This window comes from Cyprinodon tularosa, unplaced genomic scaffold (genome assembly GCF_016077235.1).
Source record: "Cyprinodon tularosa strain WSP-4 unplaced genomic scaffold, ASM1607723v1 ctg141, whole genome shotgun sequence".
NCBI lineage: Eukaryota > Metazoa > Chordata > Actinopteri > Cyprinodontiformes > Cyprinodontidae > Cyprinodon > Cyprinodon tularosa.
Window position 1 is genome coordinate 554,382 of NW_024038232.1, and position 13,007 is coordinate 567,388.

The 13,007-nt window shown below is 36.9% G+C and overlaps 1 protein-coding gene across 3 annotated transcripts in view; it reads left to right on the top strand.

Moving 5' to 3' along the window:
- Positions 1–1,231: 1,231 nt before the first annotated feature.
- The window catches only part of LOC119778998 (synaptotagmin-2), a 31,806-nt gene continuing 20,030 nt past the window's right edge, over positions 1,232–13,007 (top strand). The window contains exons 1-2 of one of the 3 annotated variants that reach the window (XM_038278491.1): positions 1,232–1,379; positions 1,551–1,647. The gene's annotated coding sequence lies outside the window, so the exon portion shown is untranslated. Of the gene's footprint in view, positions 1,648–13,007 lie in introns of all 3 variants that reach the window. The other 2 variants (XM_038278490.1, XM_038278493.1) reach the window with 2 other exon arrangements.

Genomic DNA, 13,007 nt, shown 5'->3' on the forward strand with positions numbered 1-13,007 from the left:
ATTCTTCATGTTATGTTATATCTGTTCTTTCCTTTGTTTTTCTTTTGATTAAATTCAATAAAGTTAAATTTGAAACAACGGCTTTGTTCTTTAAGTGAATAGATGCAGTCAAACATTGTCTGTTAGTCTCATATTTCACAACTCTAAACAGTTACAGGCGGTCCCACTGTATAAAAGGTTCCTATTAAGAAAAGACATCCTCAAGTGACGCAGCATTTCTGACTTATCCAGTGGCGTTTCTGCATTCATTGGTGATGCATCAACCACTGCTTTGACAAGGGGAACTTCAAAGGCAATGAAATTGAGTGCCCCTCTAAGAGGAAACCTGGTTAGCCTTTGATGCAGAGAACTGGCACTATTCCAAAAATCTCTAATAAGTGTAAGTGGGAAGCTGGCACCCTCATCAGTTGTTGCTTTCCTTTAACAAATGTTTCACTTCTAAATCAGCACGACAGGCTTTCACAACCCAATTTTCATTTTCTTTATGTTTGAATAGTTGAAAAAAGAAATGAAGAAGTGCAATTTTTTGACAAGATGTTTAGTATTTCTGCCTTTAAATGGTCGAGTTAGTGCTACACAAAGTAACACATGAACCTCTCTTTAATTTTTATTTCAAAATATGCAGCCTAGCATAATGGAAGCTGGAAACTGACTCTTTTGGAATGAGTCCTGCATAAGTCCATTAAACTTAGTTTGGGGAACTGGGGTAAAAAAAAATTAAAAATGGAAGAATCTCTCTGACTATTTTATCTAAAGAAGGGACATTTCGTCTGCATTTTAACAGAATAAAAACTATGGACTTTCAGACTTTGTCAAAAAACCTCTATTGAACATTTTGCCCCTTTCTATTCTTCTAATTAAGGGGCCTTTTAAAATTTATTGTAACATACAAAGCCAAACTAGGTTTTTGTGCTGGAGAGCTGGAAAAAAAGAAAAACAGCTTTCCCTACCACCACAATAAAACAAGCTCACAGCACCTCACTGAACCAAAGGATCATGCAGATTCACAGCAGCTAGGAGACCTTAACTAAGCTCTTTAAGAATGACTGCAGCCTACTGGTTACCATCTTGACCTCTCCTTCCATCACTTATTGATTATTCTGCCTTTCCTCCTCCCTCCTATTTCTCCTGCTTCTGATTCTCAAAGCTCAGCACTCCTTGTCTGTATGTGCTAAGGAGAAAAAGGAGAAAAGAGGAGGAGCACAGTTGTTAGTGCGCCAAAGGAAACCTGCCTCCCTCCATGCCCAGTTGATGACACAGAGGGTTTTTATTGAGTAGCTTCACAGCCAATCAGGGAACAGTGCCGGGAAATACAGCAGAGGAACTCCACCGGTCCTGATGTTGGAGCTGATGTCAGTGTGAGAACTATGTTAATCTATGTGAGTGTTTCCTGTCCTCTCTTCCTCATTTGAGTTTACATCAGAAGCACTCTGAGCCAAGAGATCCTATTTGTGACTTTTTCTTTGGACCACAAGACCCCACGTGACTGTGGGATTTATCTATACTGAGGTTAATCATTACTTTTCTGGTCATTTGAAATGCATTTCCAGTGTAGGAGGATCCTAAAGGCTGACTATTGAGATTTTTTCATCCTCTGACAAGAGGGTAGCCGATCCTGTTTTCTGCTTCTACTACTCATTCCTTGAGGTAAGCAGCTTTTTTTCTCTGTGCTGCAGCATCTATCACTGCAGCTTTCCTGCGTGGCAGGTTGTCATAGAGGCACCTAGCCTCATTACACACATCCTGCCTGAATGTGGAAGGAAAACTCTGCAGAGGGAAACAGAAAATAAATGGTCCAGAGGTAATTAGAGCAGATGGTGTTAACATTATGCCAGTCCCCTTTAATTTCACTGCAGACGGTCCTGCAGTAATCTGCCAACTTTTAAAGCCTGCCGGTGTGTCCTGCTGCTTGGTGCGTAGCCTCATAGTGCTGCAGTATATTGTTACATAATAAAAACATATGTGTATGACAGAGGGAAGAACATTTCAGCCAATTTAAAGAAAAACAACAATCAAATACTAATTAGTCATTAAATATATTAAAGATAGGCAGATCATAAAAAAGATTGAAATTTAAATATTAATATGACTGGAATTTAATCAAGCTTTCAGCATATCCATTTGGATTCATTGATGCTATGTCAAGTTTTTAAATGAAATGAATAATTGATTATTATTACTATAACACAAAAGAGAGAAAGGCAAAACCAAATTTGCTGAGCAAGCAAGTGTAGCCCACAACAGTCTGCTGAGCTCTTTCACAGTTCTAATAAATCTCAGGGGCTCATTTATACTATCAAAGTCATTGAATCATTATGAAGTAATGCAGCTAAAGATTTTTACTTCATCTCCTTTTTTGTGAATATCTCATTCAGATATTTTACATTTTGTTTCTTATGTATAATTCAATTAATAAAAAACTAAAATAATATGTTGCCACATGCTTGGAAAATATTAACGTTTAGACAGAATTTTTTCAGTAGTCAGGTGACGCAGTGGTTTCTCAATATTGAGATAATCTATCACAGTTTTTCCAATCGTTTAAGGATGAGTTCAGGTTAATAAGAAGAAAAAGGAATCTGTAAATGGTCTTTTATTCCTCACACAAACAGACCACTTTGTTAAGTTAAGGCATCAGATGTTTGACAAGGTCAAAGAAAATGTTTCTTAAAATAAAAATACACCTGATGATAAATAAAAGTTTATGGATTTCGAGTGGATTTTATGCCATAAATTAATATAAAATAAAGTAGTTCTGAAGTAAAGAGAAAGGATGCACTGAATGCAAAGAAATTCATAGTTAGAACATTTGAAAAGTGTACTAGACATTTGTATTCATGCTCACAAGCTAGTCAACCTATACACAAATACAGATAGCTTATGCACGAACTGTAAATCAGTTCTTAGAAATGAAAAATAACATTGAGACATATAAAAGCTTTTAGAATAAGTTATTATTTCCTTTTCAGTAGTAGCAAGGTACAAATCACAACAATTTGAGCTTAAAGGATTATGAAGACGTGGGTTTAGGTGATGGGTTGGTTTGGGCATCAGGATATGAAATCTGCAGAGACTTGCTGAGGGATGCTTGGAAGAAGGAGAGCTAGCAATGGGCTATAGTCATAGGCGGAAAAGTAGAGAATATGGGTTGTAGGGAAAGTAATTACGGCGATGGGATAAAGAGAAAGATGAGGTGCAGTTGAGGAAATAAGGTATCAGGTTTCATAAGTAGTATTTTTCATATGTAAGTCTGGATGGGGAATGTTGTTTTCTTATTTGATAGGCTAAATCTCAGCACAGGCCCATCTCTATCATCAGCCTCCACACTTTCATCCTTTTGGAAATGTGCAGCAACCACATCTTCAAAATGACGTGCACCATCCATCCACTGACACTGACATCATGCTTAACATGACATCTAATTTTCTTTTTTATCTATTTACATTTTTATGTGAAGCACAACAAGATGACTAAACCCTAGCTTACCTGAGTTTTCATACCAGCTGTATTTAGTTGTGATCTGTCTTCTCTTTCTGTCTCCTTTAGAAATATTTGAATTTATTCACCTGATTTATGCGATTATATCAGAATGAGCCAAACTCTACTGGCCACAAGCCATCACCAGATTTTGTTGACGATGTATACAGTATATGATTTAATTTTGCATTTTAATCTGAGACATACTCATACAGGAGACCTAAATACAAGTACTGCATATAACTTTATTTGTAAATAAAGAAATATATAGAGTCTGAAAATGTTTTATCGTTTAGGATGATCACAAGTTAATCCGATGAGTTCCTGACCATTTTTTTTCTTATTTGCCCTGAGACAGATGAATATGTACGGAAATACATTGGATGTTTCTGCCTAAGTCACAAGGAAATGAAGAAAAAGTTGATTTCACACACATAAAAAACATGACTAAACCTAAACCATTTAAGCTATTTAAATGTTGAAACAATTATTTATAACAGAAAGCCCCAGTAATTTTCTTTTTAATATACACCTTAAAAAGGCTTAAAGTAAAAAAGGAAATCCCATCTCAGAATGTTTTGCTTGGTTAGCATCTGCCTGCGCATTGGGAAATGATTAGTCACACAATTTGGCAGGAAGTGTTTGATTGTTTGCAATGCAGTCAACCTCCACATTTGTTCATCTCAGTGAGATAAGAAACATTGCTAAATTTTCTTGAATGAACGTATTATTTAATTTACAAATCCATTTATTGGATTTAAAGGGTTATAGTAAACAGATACGCCACTACTTTTTTTTTGCATGGAACATACAGTATTGCATTTTTCTTTTGTGTTCCTCATCGTGTTACCAGTTCTACCTGCCTGAGTGTTTGCATTGTAAGGGGAAGAATTTCTGTTACTGTAATCATTTCGATCTTCTTGAAAAGTCATGGTAAGGAGTATCTAAATTTCCAGGAGCTTTCTGGGGTAGTAACTTTAATAAAAACACTAAATGGTCTATTGGAATAGCCATGCTCATTCATTTTTAAATGTTACCTTTTATATTATGTCAATATTGCAATAGTAGACTACAGGAATATCCAAAAAAATGTCTGGTCACACACACCATAATTCCTCTACTACAGTGATGTTTACTGAACCACTGATAGAATGTTAACCCTCTCAAGGTTTGTTGTACCCTCTAATCAGTGGAGGCTGGTGGAGTTTTCTCAAGGGAGGGCTGTAAATTCAAACTAGATGTATAAAAAAAAAAAAAAAAAAAAGTAAAATATTTACTAAGGTATAGCTATTTAAATCTATGCCAATAACAAAAAACAAAATTATAAAAAGAAAATAATTCTTGTAGAGGTTTACTTTTTGATTGATTGATTGATTGATTGATCTCACAGTGGAGAAAAGTATTCGTTACATCAGCTCAAATAGTCAAAAAGAGAAGAAGTTGCTTCACGAAGAAAAAGGTGCATGGGATATATACAGTATATACAGTGCATTCACATATGACAGCTTTTTGTTGTACATATATTTTTCCCTTCTGTCTTTGAGAGAAGCAAATTTCTCAATGACTCTGTGGTTGAAGTCAGGGATGGTTTTGATAAAGTTCTTCTTTATAAAGAGCATGGAGGCATTGAAACGATTCTGTGACATTGTGCTCCTGAGGAAGGTCTTGATCCTCTTCAATGTTGAGAAGCACCTCTGAGATTCAGCTGTGGTCATTGGAGTTGTGATGACGAGCTTCAGCAGAGCCAGTCTCTTAGAAGGTGTCTTGAAGATTATTTGCCATGTGGAGCTCATACAGAGCCACAGCACCACTGCAGTTATAGATTTTTAATAAATAAAAACTACTGATCTTCTCAATCTACTGACTATTTATTTTCAGTCCTACTTTTCTTTATCCATGCTGGGTCAGATTCTAACATTTGAAAGAGGAGGCAGGGAAAGCAGAATAAAGTGTTAGCCTCGCTGCATGCATTTAGCCAAGTCTTGTACTTAAACCAGGTCCTGGAAAAAGACAGTGAATATTCTCCATCCATCTTTGTACAGCTGATTAATTTTGATGTTTGGCTGATCAGGTCAAAGAGCTTTTACCTTCAGCTTCTCTTGGTAAGTTCTCCGCTCAAAAGATATTTCTTTAAGGGACTTTACTTAATTAAATTATTCTTGCACCATTTCTCTCTCTCTCCAATCATCTCCAACTTCCATGACTCAACCTGTCAATCAGCCGCACCACGGCTGTGATGTCAGTCCACTGTGACGTCACCTTTAAAAATTATTTTAATGGGGTTTAATCCAGCTAAAATGATTGGCAGGACAAAGAGAGTGGTAATCAGAGAAGCTGACAATGAACTATCTCTGCTTTGGAGGAGCTTTAGAAAACTGCAGTTCAAGTGGGAAGATCATTATAACAGATAGTTGTGTACTGCACATCTATACCCTTTGACTCAAGAATGAGTTGAAGTAAACCAGTGTTAAAAGAAGCGCTGATAAGGCCAGAATCGTAGCTTTTTTTCCTCTATGAAATGTGGTGCGTAATGGAAGGCAAACAAAAAAGATTTTACAGTTTATACAATGAAACAGTTTAGTTTCATTGTGTTTCATTGTGTTTCTGCAGTTGTTAGGTTGGTTGTGGCAACCTCACAACTTTGCTTTCTTCAGCAAAAAAGGTTGTTGTAGTTGATGCGTTTATAGCATCCAGACTTTCCTTTGTAAAGCACGTTTGGTCTGAGGATTAAATAAAAAAATTCATATAAGAACTCCCATGATTTGTATGGGAGTTTTTGTTTGACATTAGCTGTAGAATAGCCTTTGCTGAACATTTTCCTCTTAACACTATAACTCTAACCACCATGTATACCCAATATGTGCCACTATTAAAGAATGAAATCAACTTAACCATATTTAAAAATAGTTATATTATTTACTTTCATACATTACTTTGCAATTGATTCACTTAGCTCATTGCTTGAACCTGACTATTAAACTGATGACGTTCTGACTGATTTGGAAAATATTCATGTAATAATTTCTCCCATTTTACATTGCATCCAGCTCAGCTCCTCTGCAAACTTCTCTGCCATTCAAATTTAAGGCGCACTGCTTGCGACAGACTAGGAGAGCTCCAATGTGATTTTTTTCCTCTGTCATACTGGCTCCACTGCTGATAGCGAGGCTCCTACTACATATAGCGCAGGCAGATCCCAATCTGTGTTGGACTGGGTCGCGTTTGTGCCACAAAGAGGATGTGATTTATTTTGCCACCAGGTCTCTCTTCCTGTCTGACTCATTACATTGCTCGCAAATTTCTGCATAGATACAAGCAAACTACCTCAGCACACTACCTGAGCTGGAGCTATCCAAGCACAGTTGCAGATAATTGTCTGTGGTCTGACCAGCCCAGTGCATTTATAATGAGCTCCAAGTGCTGAAACTTCATACAGTCTGATTTTCCTCATATAGCAAGTTAAATCGTGTCCTTTATGTTCAGGCCTTTTGTGACAAATCAGCCTCCTCACTGAAAGCCACTTTGCTGACTTTGTGTGCTGACATATCTTTCCGTAAAGCTATGCTTGCCAGGACCGGTGCACTCCCGCTAAGCTCAATAGTCTAGTTTCATCAACAAAACATATTTCAATGGGGTTTACTCTGTGTATGTGTGTGCGTGCTTACGCTGTGGTGACTTGCTATTTTCCATCTGTTGCCGTCAATGCTGGCATCAAACCCAAGGCAATGCCCAGTCAGCGGTTAAAACGGCAGGTTTGTCAGTATGCGGAAGTGATGTAACCAACATGTGACTCACTAAATGTTTGCCAGTCGAGTTTTTTTTTATTTTAATGTTTAAAAGTTGGTTGCATATGAATTATTCCATTAGTTTGTGAAAAGGAATGAAAGTCTAAAATGTATGTGTTTTTTATATATTAATTCCGATTGCATGTAGAGGAATAATATTTTGATAAAACCGATTTAGATAGGGAAATCTCGGATAATTGAGCCTGAGGGGAGGGGCTTTATATATTCATTGAGGGTTGTGGGAAGAAAGGCAGCCATTTTCTTTTTCCTTTTCTGTATTACATTGCTGGTAACTGGAGGACGGATGAGGGCCAGAGCAGCTTCTAAATATGGAGATAGTTTCCTCGGCACCCTGTTTTGACTGGATGAGCACATAAACCACCAACACCTGTAACCCGACTGAGGTAGTATTCTTTAAGAGCAAAGAGCCCTGTCACACCTTTACCATGCATTTGCTCCACTTTGGTCAAAAGCCCATAAGAGCTCAAAGGAGCATCTGCAGGTTGTGCGATAAAAGCCAGTGATTCACGATGGCATCAGAATAAAGCAACTCATGTTATGTTTAAAACTGCTTGGCTCTTTACCTTTGACCCACCAGATGTTTTTGGGAGTTATATTCTACAACTGGTCAGTGCACTGAGGTTAGAGAAGCTATGCTTTTTGCTTATTTTGGTATATGTAATGTTCACTCATTATGTTTTGATTAACTATGTAATATGTCCAGCCAAGTGATCTAATAATGTTTTAAATGCATCTCTACTCAAGCACGCCATTCAAATTATTGCATTCAATCTTGGGCAGCCATCAACTGCAGCAAAGGCGTGTTAATTATCTTTTCATTCTGGTCGTGTGTTGGGGCAGGAAAACACTTAAAACATATAGGACGGGGGGCCCAGATCACCAGGGTTAAGAAACCCTTATGTAGTTTCTAATACACATGCATATATATATTCTTCAATGCCCTGATAAAGCACGGCTTTTCAAATATGATGGCTCTCTTTAGCTAAGTATTTAGAAAACCTAGACGCTGTGATTTGTTTTATTTCCTGTTGGTGGAATTTGATTTCTGTGTATTTACTGCAGTCTGCGAAGGCTCAGAACAGAGGACCAAAAATTTGAGGCAAACAAACAGACTGACTGATTTATCAAAAGCTTTTATTATAAATGAAGCATCTGCAGTAACTGCAGGGACGTCTAAGGCAGGAACCTCTGCAGAGGGAAAACTCAGGTTAGTGACCACGTAAATTTCATGGAGGAGGATTAGGAATGCATGAGTCACTAACCTGGTCTTAAAATTCAGTCCATACCCAGAGAAGATCAGAGATATAATGATGTACCGAAGGGAAGTCCAGGTCGGAGTCAGGAAGAGGGTCTGGATTCAACAGGCAGAATCCAGCAAGAGTCTGAAGACAGGTCGGGCAAACAGGTCAGAACTTGAACAGGCAGGTTAGAGGTCCAAAGGCAGAACAGGTAAGGATCAGGCAATCAGAACAAAAACAGGTATGCTAGAGAAGTCTCACCAAAGGCTAGAATAATCTGGCACTGGTGACTGGGAGCAGGCAGGTTAAATAGAGACTGGAGCAGGTGATACAGATGAATGGTGATGAAGAACTGGGTGGTGCTAGACAGGTGAATAGAATAAACCATTAAGCCAGTCATCAGAGACAAGATCATGACACATTCTGGCTGCAGCATTTGGCAAAAATAGCATCAAATCCAATTTAGCCTGTGTGCCGACCATTTGCTGTCGCACCAAGGCTGTGTAAATGCTCCCATTGTTTTAATTATGTAACAAACCCTAAGTGTAAAGTACAAAGCCAAGATAGCATGTGTATTTTCCAAGTGCCATTTATACACATTAATTCAGTGCAGATCTAGGAACTTTTTTGATAAACTATTGTTTGGGTTGTAACTGGTTCCTAACGGTGTATGTTAGTATTGAGCGTTATAAATGCTGTCACAAATTTTTAATAGTTTGCAGTATTTTTTCTAAAACAAATAAAATGTTTAGTCATTTCAATTTAGATACTAGTTAAAGGGATTTTTTTTCTTTTTATATATGCACATATTTATGTATACATGCATATAAATTCAGGCATCAAGAGGATAGGGCCACTAGTGGATTTACATTTCCTTCTCTGGTAGTTATTTAATCCTCAAATATGAGGAGAAATTAATCAAACACCGTAGTAAAATCATCGCCAAATAACATATCTATTTGAGTTCCATTTCCAGACCCATTGACACAATTCACATGTTTAATTCAAGTGCATCATGTAACACACATGAGTCCAGAGCTTCTAAGAAGTTAGCATGTTTAAAGCTGATATGCTGCCAAATAGTCCATAAACCTTATAGCAAACACTGTCCTTAATTAAAGAAACCTGAAAGAATCGTGGGCATGGATTCCCCATTTTTCTCCTTGCAGGTTCTTGTAGATTAATGCCTCTGTGGTTAAGTAGGGTAAATATGCATGTTTGCGCGGCTTGAATTCTGATTATTTCAGGAAGGATACCCAGCATAGTAAGTTTGCCAAGTCTTTTTCAAAGTTGCTACAGTATGTCAGCCTGTGGGGATCCCTGCATAAAGGGGCAGCTGAAATAATTTATTCACATACATTCTTGTACAGTATGTACAAATGTTGGATGGCTTTGAAAATTTACATTGACAGCTTGGGTCAAGGGAGGTATTAATGTTTAACAAATGTTGATTAAGTTCTTTAGAGCTGAATAATGTGTTTGTGTTTATTGTGTTTTTGGTCAAGTGAAAGCAAAACTACTTGTCACGTCCACAGGTTAGAGTGAAGAAGATTTTGTATTTATGACTTCGGCTAAATAACTGTTATCGATACATGTAGCTCAGGTAATGAGTTCTCTCTGAACTTAATTCACAATGTGTATATCACAATAAAGGGGTTTTAAAATGTCTTGCAACTAAGGCTTTTGTAGTCAAATGGGGGGTTGTAAATTTCTTAGATCTACCTTTTGGACAGATAATTAAAATGTAGCTCAACAATGTGGAGAAGATGCATTAGAAGTATAACTCATTTAAATGTCACGAGATAGAATCTTATTTTTTTTAGGGATCTAGAGTTAGAAAAGGAAAACTAGAAATGTTGGTAATTTAAGAATATGTTTTTCTGTTATTAAAACTTTACCACTGAGCTTTTTGACAGTGGGCAAAAAGTTGATGGATATTGGACCTCCTCACCAGAATTCAAAACAGCTCCTAACCAGAATTCAAAAAAGCTTTTACATCAAAGCTAGTAACCGTTTAAAATATTTGGCCACCTAACACCTTACAAAGTAGCTTACCTTGCCGTACACAGTGGCAACTTTAAATGTATTTTAATTTCAATTTCTTCAAAAGCATGCATTATACTTAGTATTTAAAAGATGTTTCATTGTTGTGTATGAATAGAGACTGCTTGTGTCCAACCCCAACACTCATTAGAGGGAAAGATCCATATACCTCAGCAGATCAATTAGGAGTGCTTTAGGGAGAAATTAATATTATTGATTGCTAGAATGAATCTCACCAATCAGCTGGTAGGTTTGTTTTGTGACGTGCATCTTTGATGTGGGTTTTAATTTAAAAGTAAATACTGGTGATATCTGTTGATCTAGATTTGTTGGCCGTGTAGTACAGCAGTGTCTGTCTGTCTGTCTGTCTGTCTGTCTGTCTGTCTGTCTGTCTCTTATAGACTAAACTGTCAATGGTTCCATAAAAATGTCAAATCAAAAATATAAAATACATTTTGGCTGCAATGAAAGACAAAGGTTCTTACAAACTCCGATCTCAAAATCCAGTCTCACTGATGGATTCCTGAAATTATTGATAAAGGTAATTTCTTTTCATTTCAGTCTTTAGTCTATAGGTCTTTGTTAGTAATTCTAGACAAATAGAGCACTATGGAAACCTGGCAAAATGATAAATGTTGAAGTGGTAAACCCAGGCTTTTTATGAGCAAAAATTTTAAAGCAAAGACATTGGAATGATGTCAAACCACATTTTAACTATGATATAATTTACAAAGAACAAAAAAATTATTTCAGCTAATTACAGTTAACTTGCAGTAATTATATCTTGCTTGTTCTATTCGCAAGATACACGATTGACCTAATGGAAATGTGCCTTAGTAGGTATGTGTTTAGGCAGCCTTGTAGCAATATGCAAGACAATGGAATTTCAAAAGGATACCATATGGCAAACTGGATTTTAGCTGCTATAAATGGAACAAGTGAGTGACAAGGCAATTGATCATTTGAGCCATATTTGAAAAAAAATGATCAACAGTTGTAGCCCTGATTTAATTTGGAATCAGCCTATGCTCTTGGCCTCTTCTTCCTCTTCCCCTGTTTGTTATCCTTCACTTTCTTCCCTGCACTTTCCTTCCACTTCTAACAAGGCTGACCTTCTAATTCTGGGTCACGGCGTACAGCAGGGTTTCATAGGGTTCAGCTCTGATTGATTTAAAAGAACTGGCTCATCACTGGAGGCATCTAATGGTTCTTACAGCCTTTCTCATCAATTAAGACTGGGGTTCACAATTACCTAAACTGATTGCTTAAGTTAGAGAGACGTTTTCTGGAAAAACATATTTTAAAAATTCTGTAAAATTTGCTTCAATAATTTGTGAAACATGTTTATTATTTTTGTATGTAATGATTCAGGCAATGTTATGAGGACCATCATTTTTATATGGAATGACTATTCAGCATTCACAAGCATAGTGTATTTTGACTGACATGACATAAACGAATCGTAATATTTCAAAACAACTGAGAGGTGTGCAAAAGCAAATAATGCATGTCCAAAAGCATTTGAAATTTTTTGGAAGGATTAAGAATCTGTTCAAATATATTCAATTGTCTAAATGCTGTGAAACTACTGTAAGTGCTAAACAAATGCTAATAGCGATGTTAGAAATGCACTAGAACAACTGAAAAAAAATGGAAGAAATTAATGGAAATGATAATTAACAAAACTGTGACAGTCCTTGAGTATTTGGGTAGACAGACTATATTTTTTCAGAGCCGCTCAGCATCCCCAACGGTGTACAAGAATCTGCCAGTTGAGTAATATTGCATGGCCATACATACATCATTGTTTCTTGAACAGCTGATTGGCTGCTGGGTGGAGCATTTTCTAGCATTCAGATCAATCCTGAGGCTAACTTCCCCAGAGCAGGTTTGCCATTCAGAGTAGGTTACCATGTTGACTAAGAATGAATTCAATTGTTGTAAGTGATAGTCCAAATGCAAAAAGTATAAAAGTGTAATTTCAATATGAACCACGCCTAGCCAAAAGAATATAGTCTGCTTTTGTTTAAGACCAAACATTCTGACAAAACTTTTCTTGTGTAGATACATTCTTAGATGTTAAATTACTAAATTTCCCTCTCTGGATGCATTCAAGTTCTCCAGAGTCCTGCTAATGATCTCAATATTTGACTCGTGTGCTGAAGCAAAGACATGTTGACAGGACACTGGGCTTGGAAGAATAGGGTTTAAGACACCTGGTCTAAAGGTTGTGTTTTTCCTATTACATCTTGTAATGAAAGTTACTGACCCCTGAAAGTGCTTACACGCCCGACGCTTTCATTCTCAGTTCGTGGCGCGGAGGCTTTCACTAGTTTTAATCAGACTTTACACAACACTTCTTAATATACAGTAGTATCTACTTTAAGTTTATTAGCAATTTAACCTTGATGAGACAATGGTGTGGTTTTAATTCACAGCACTG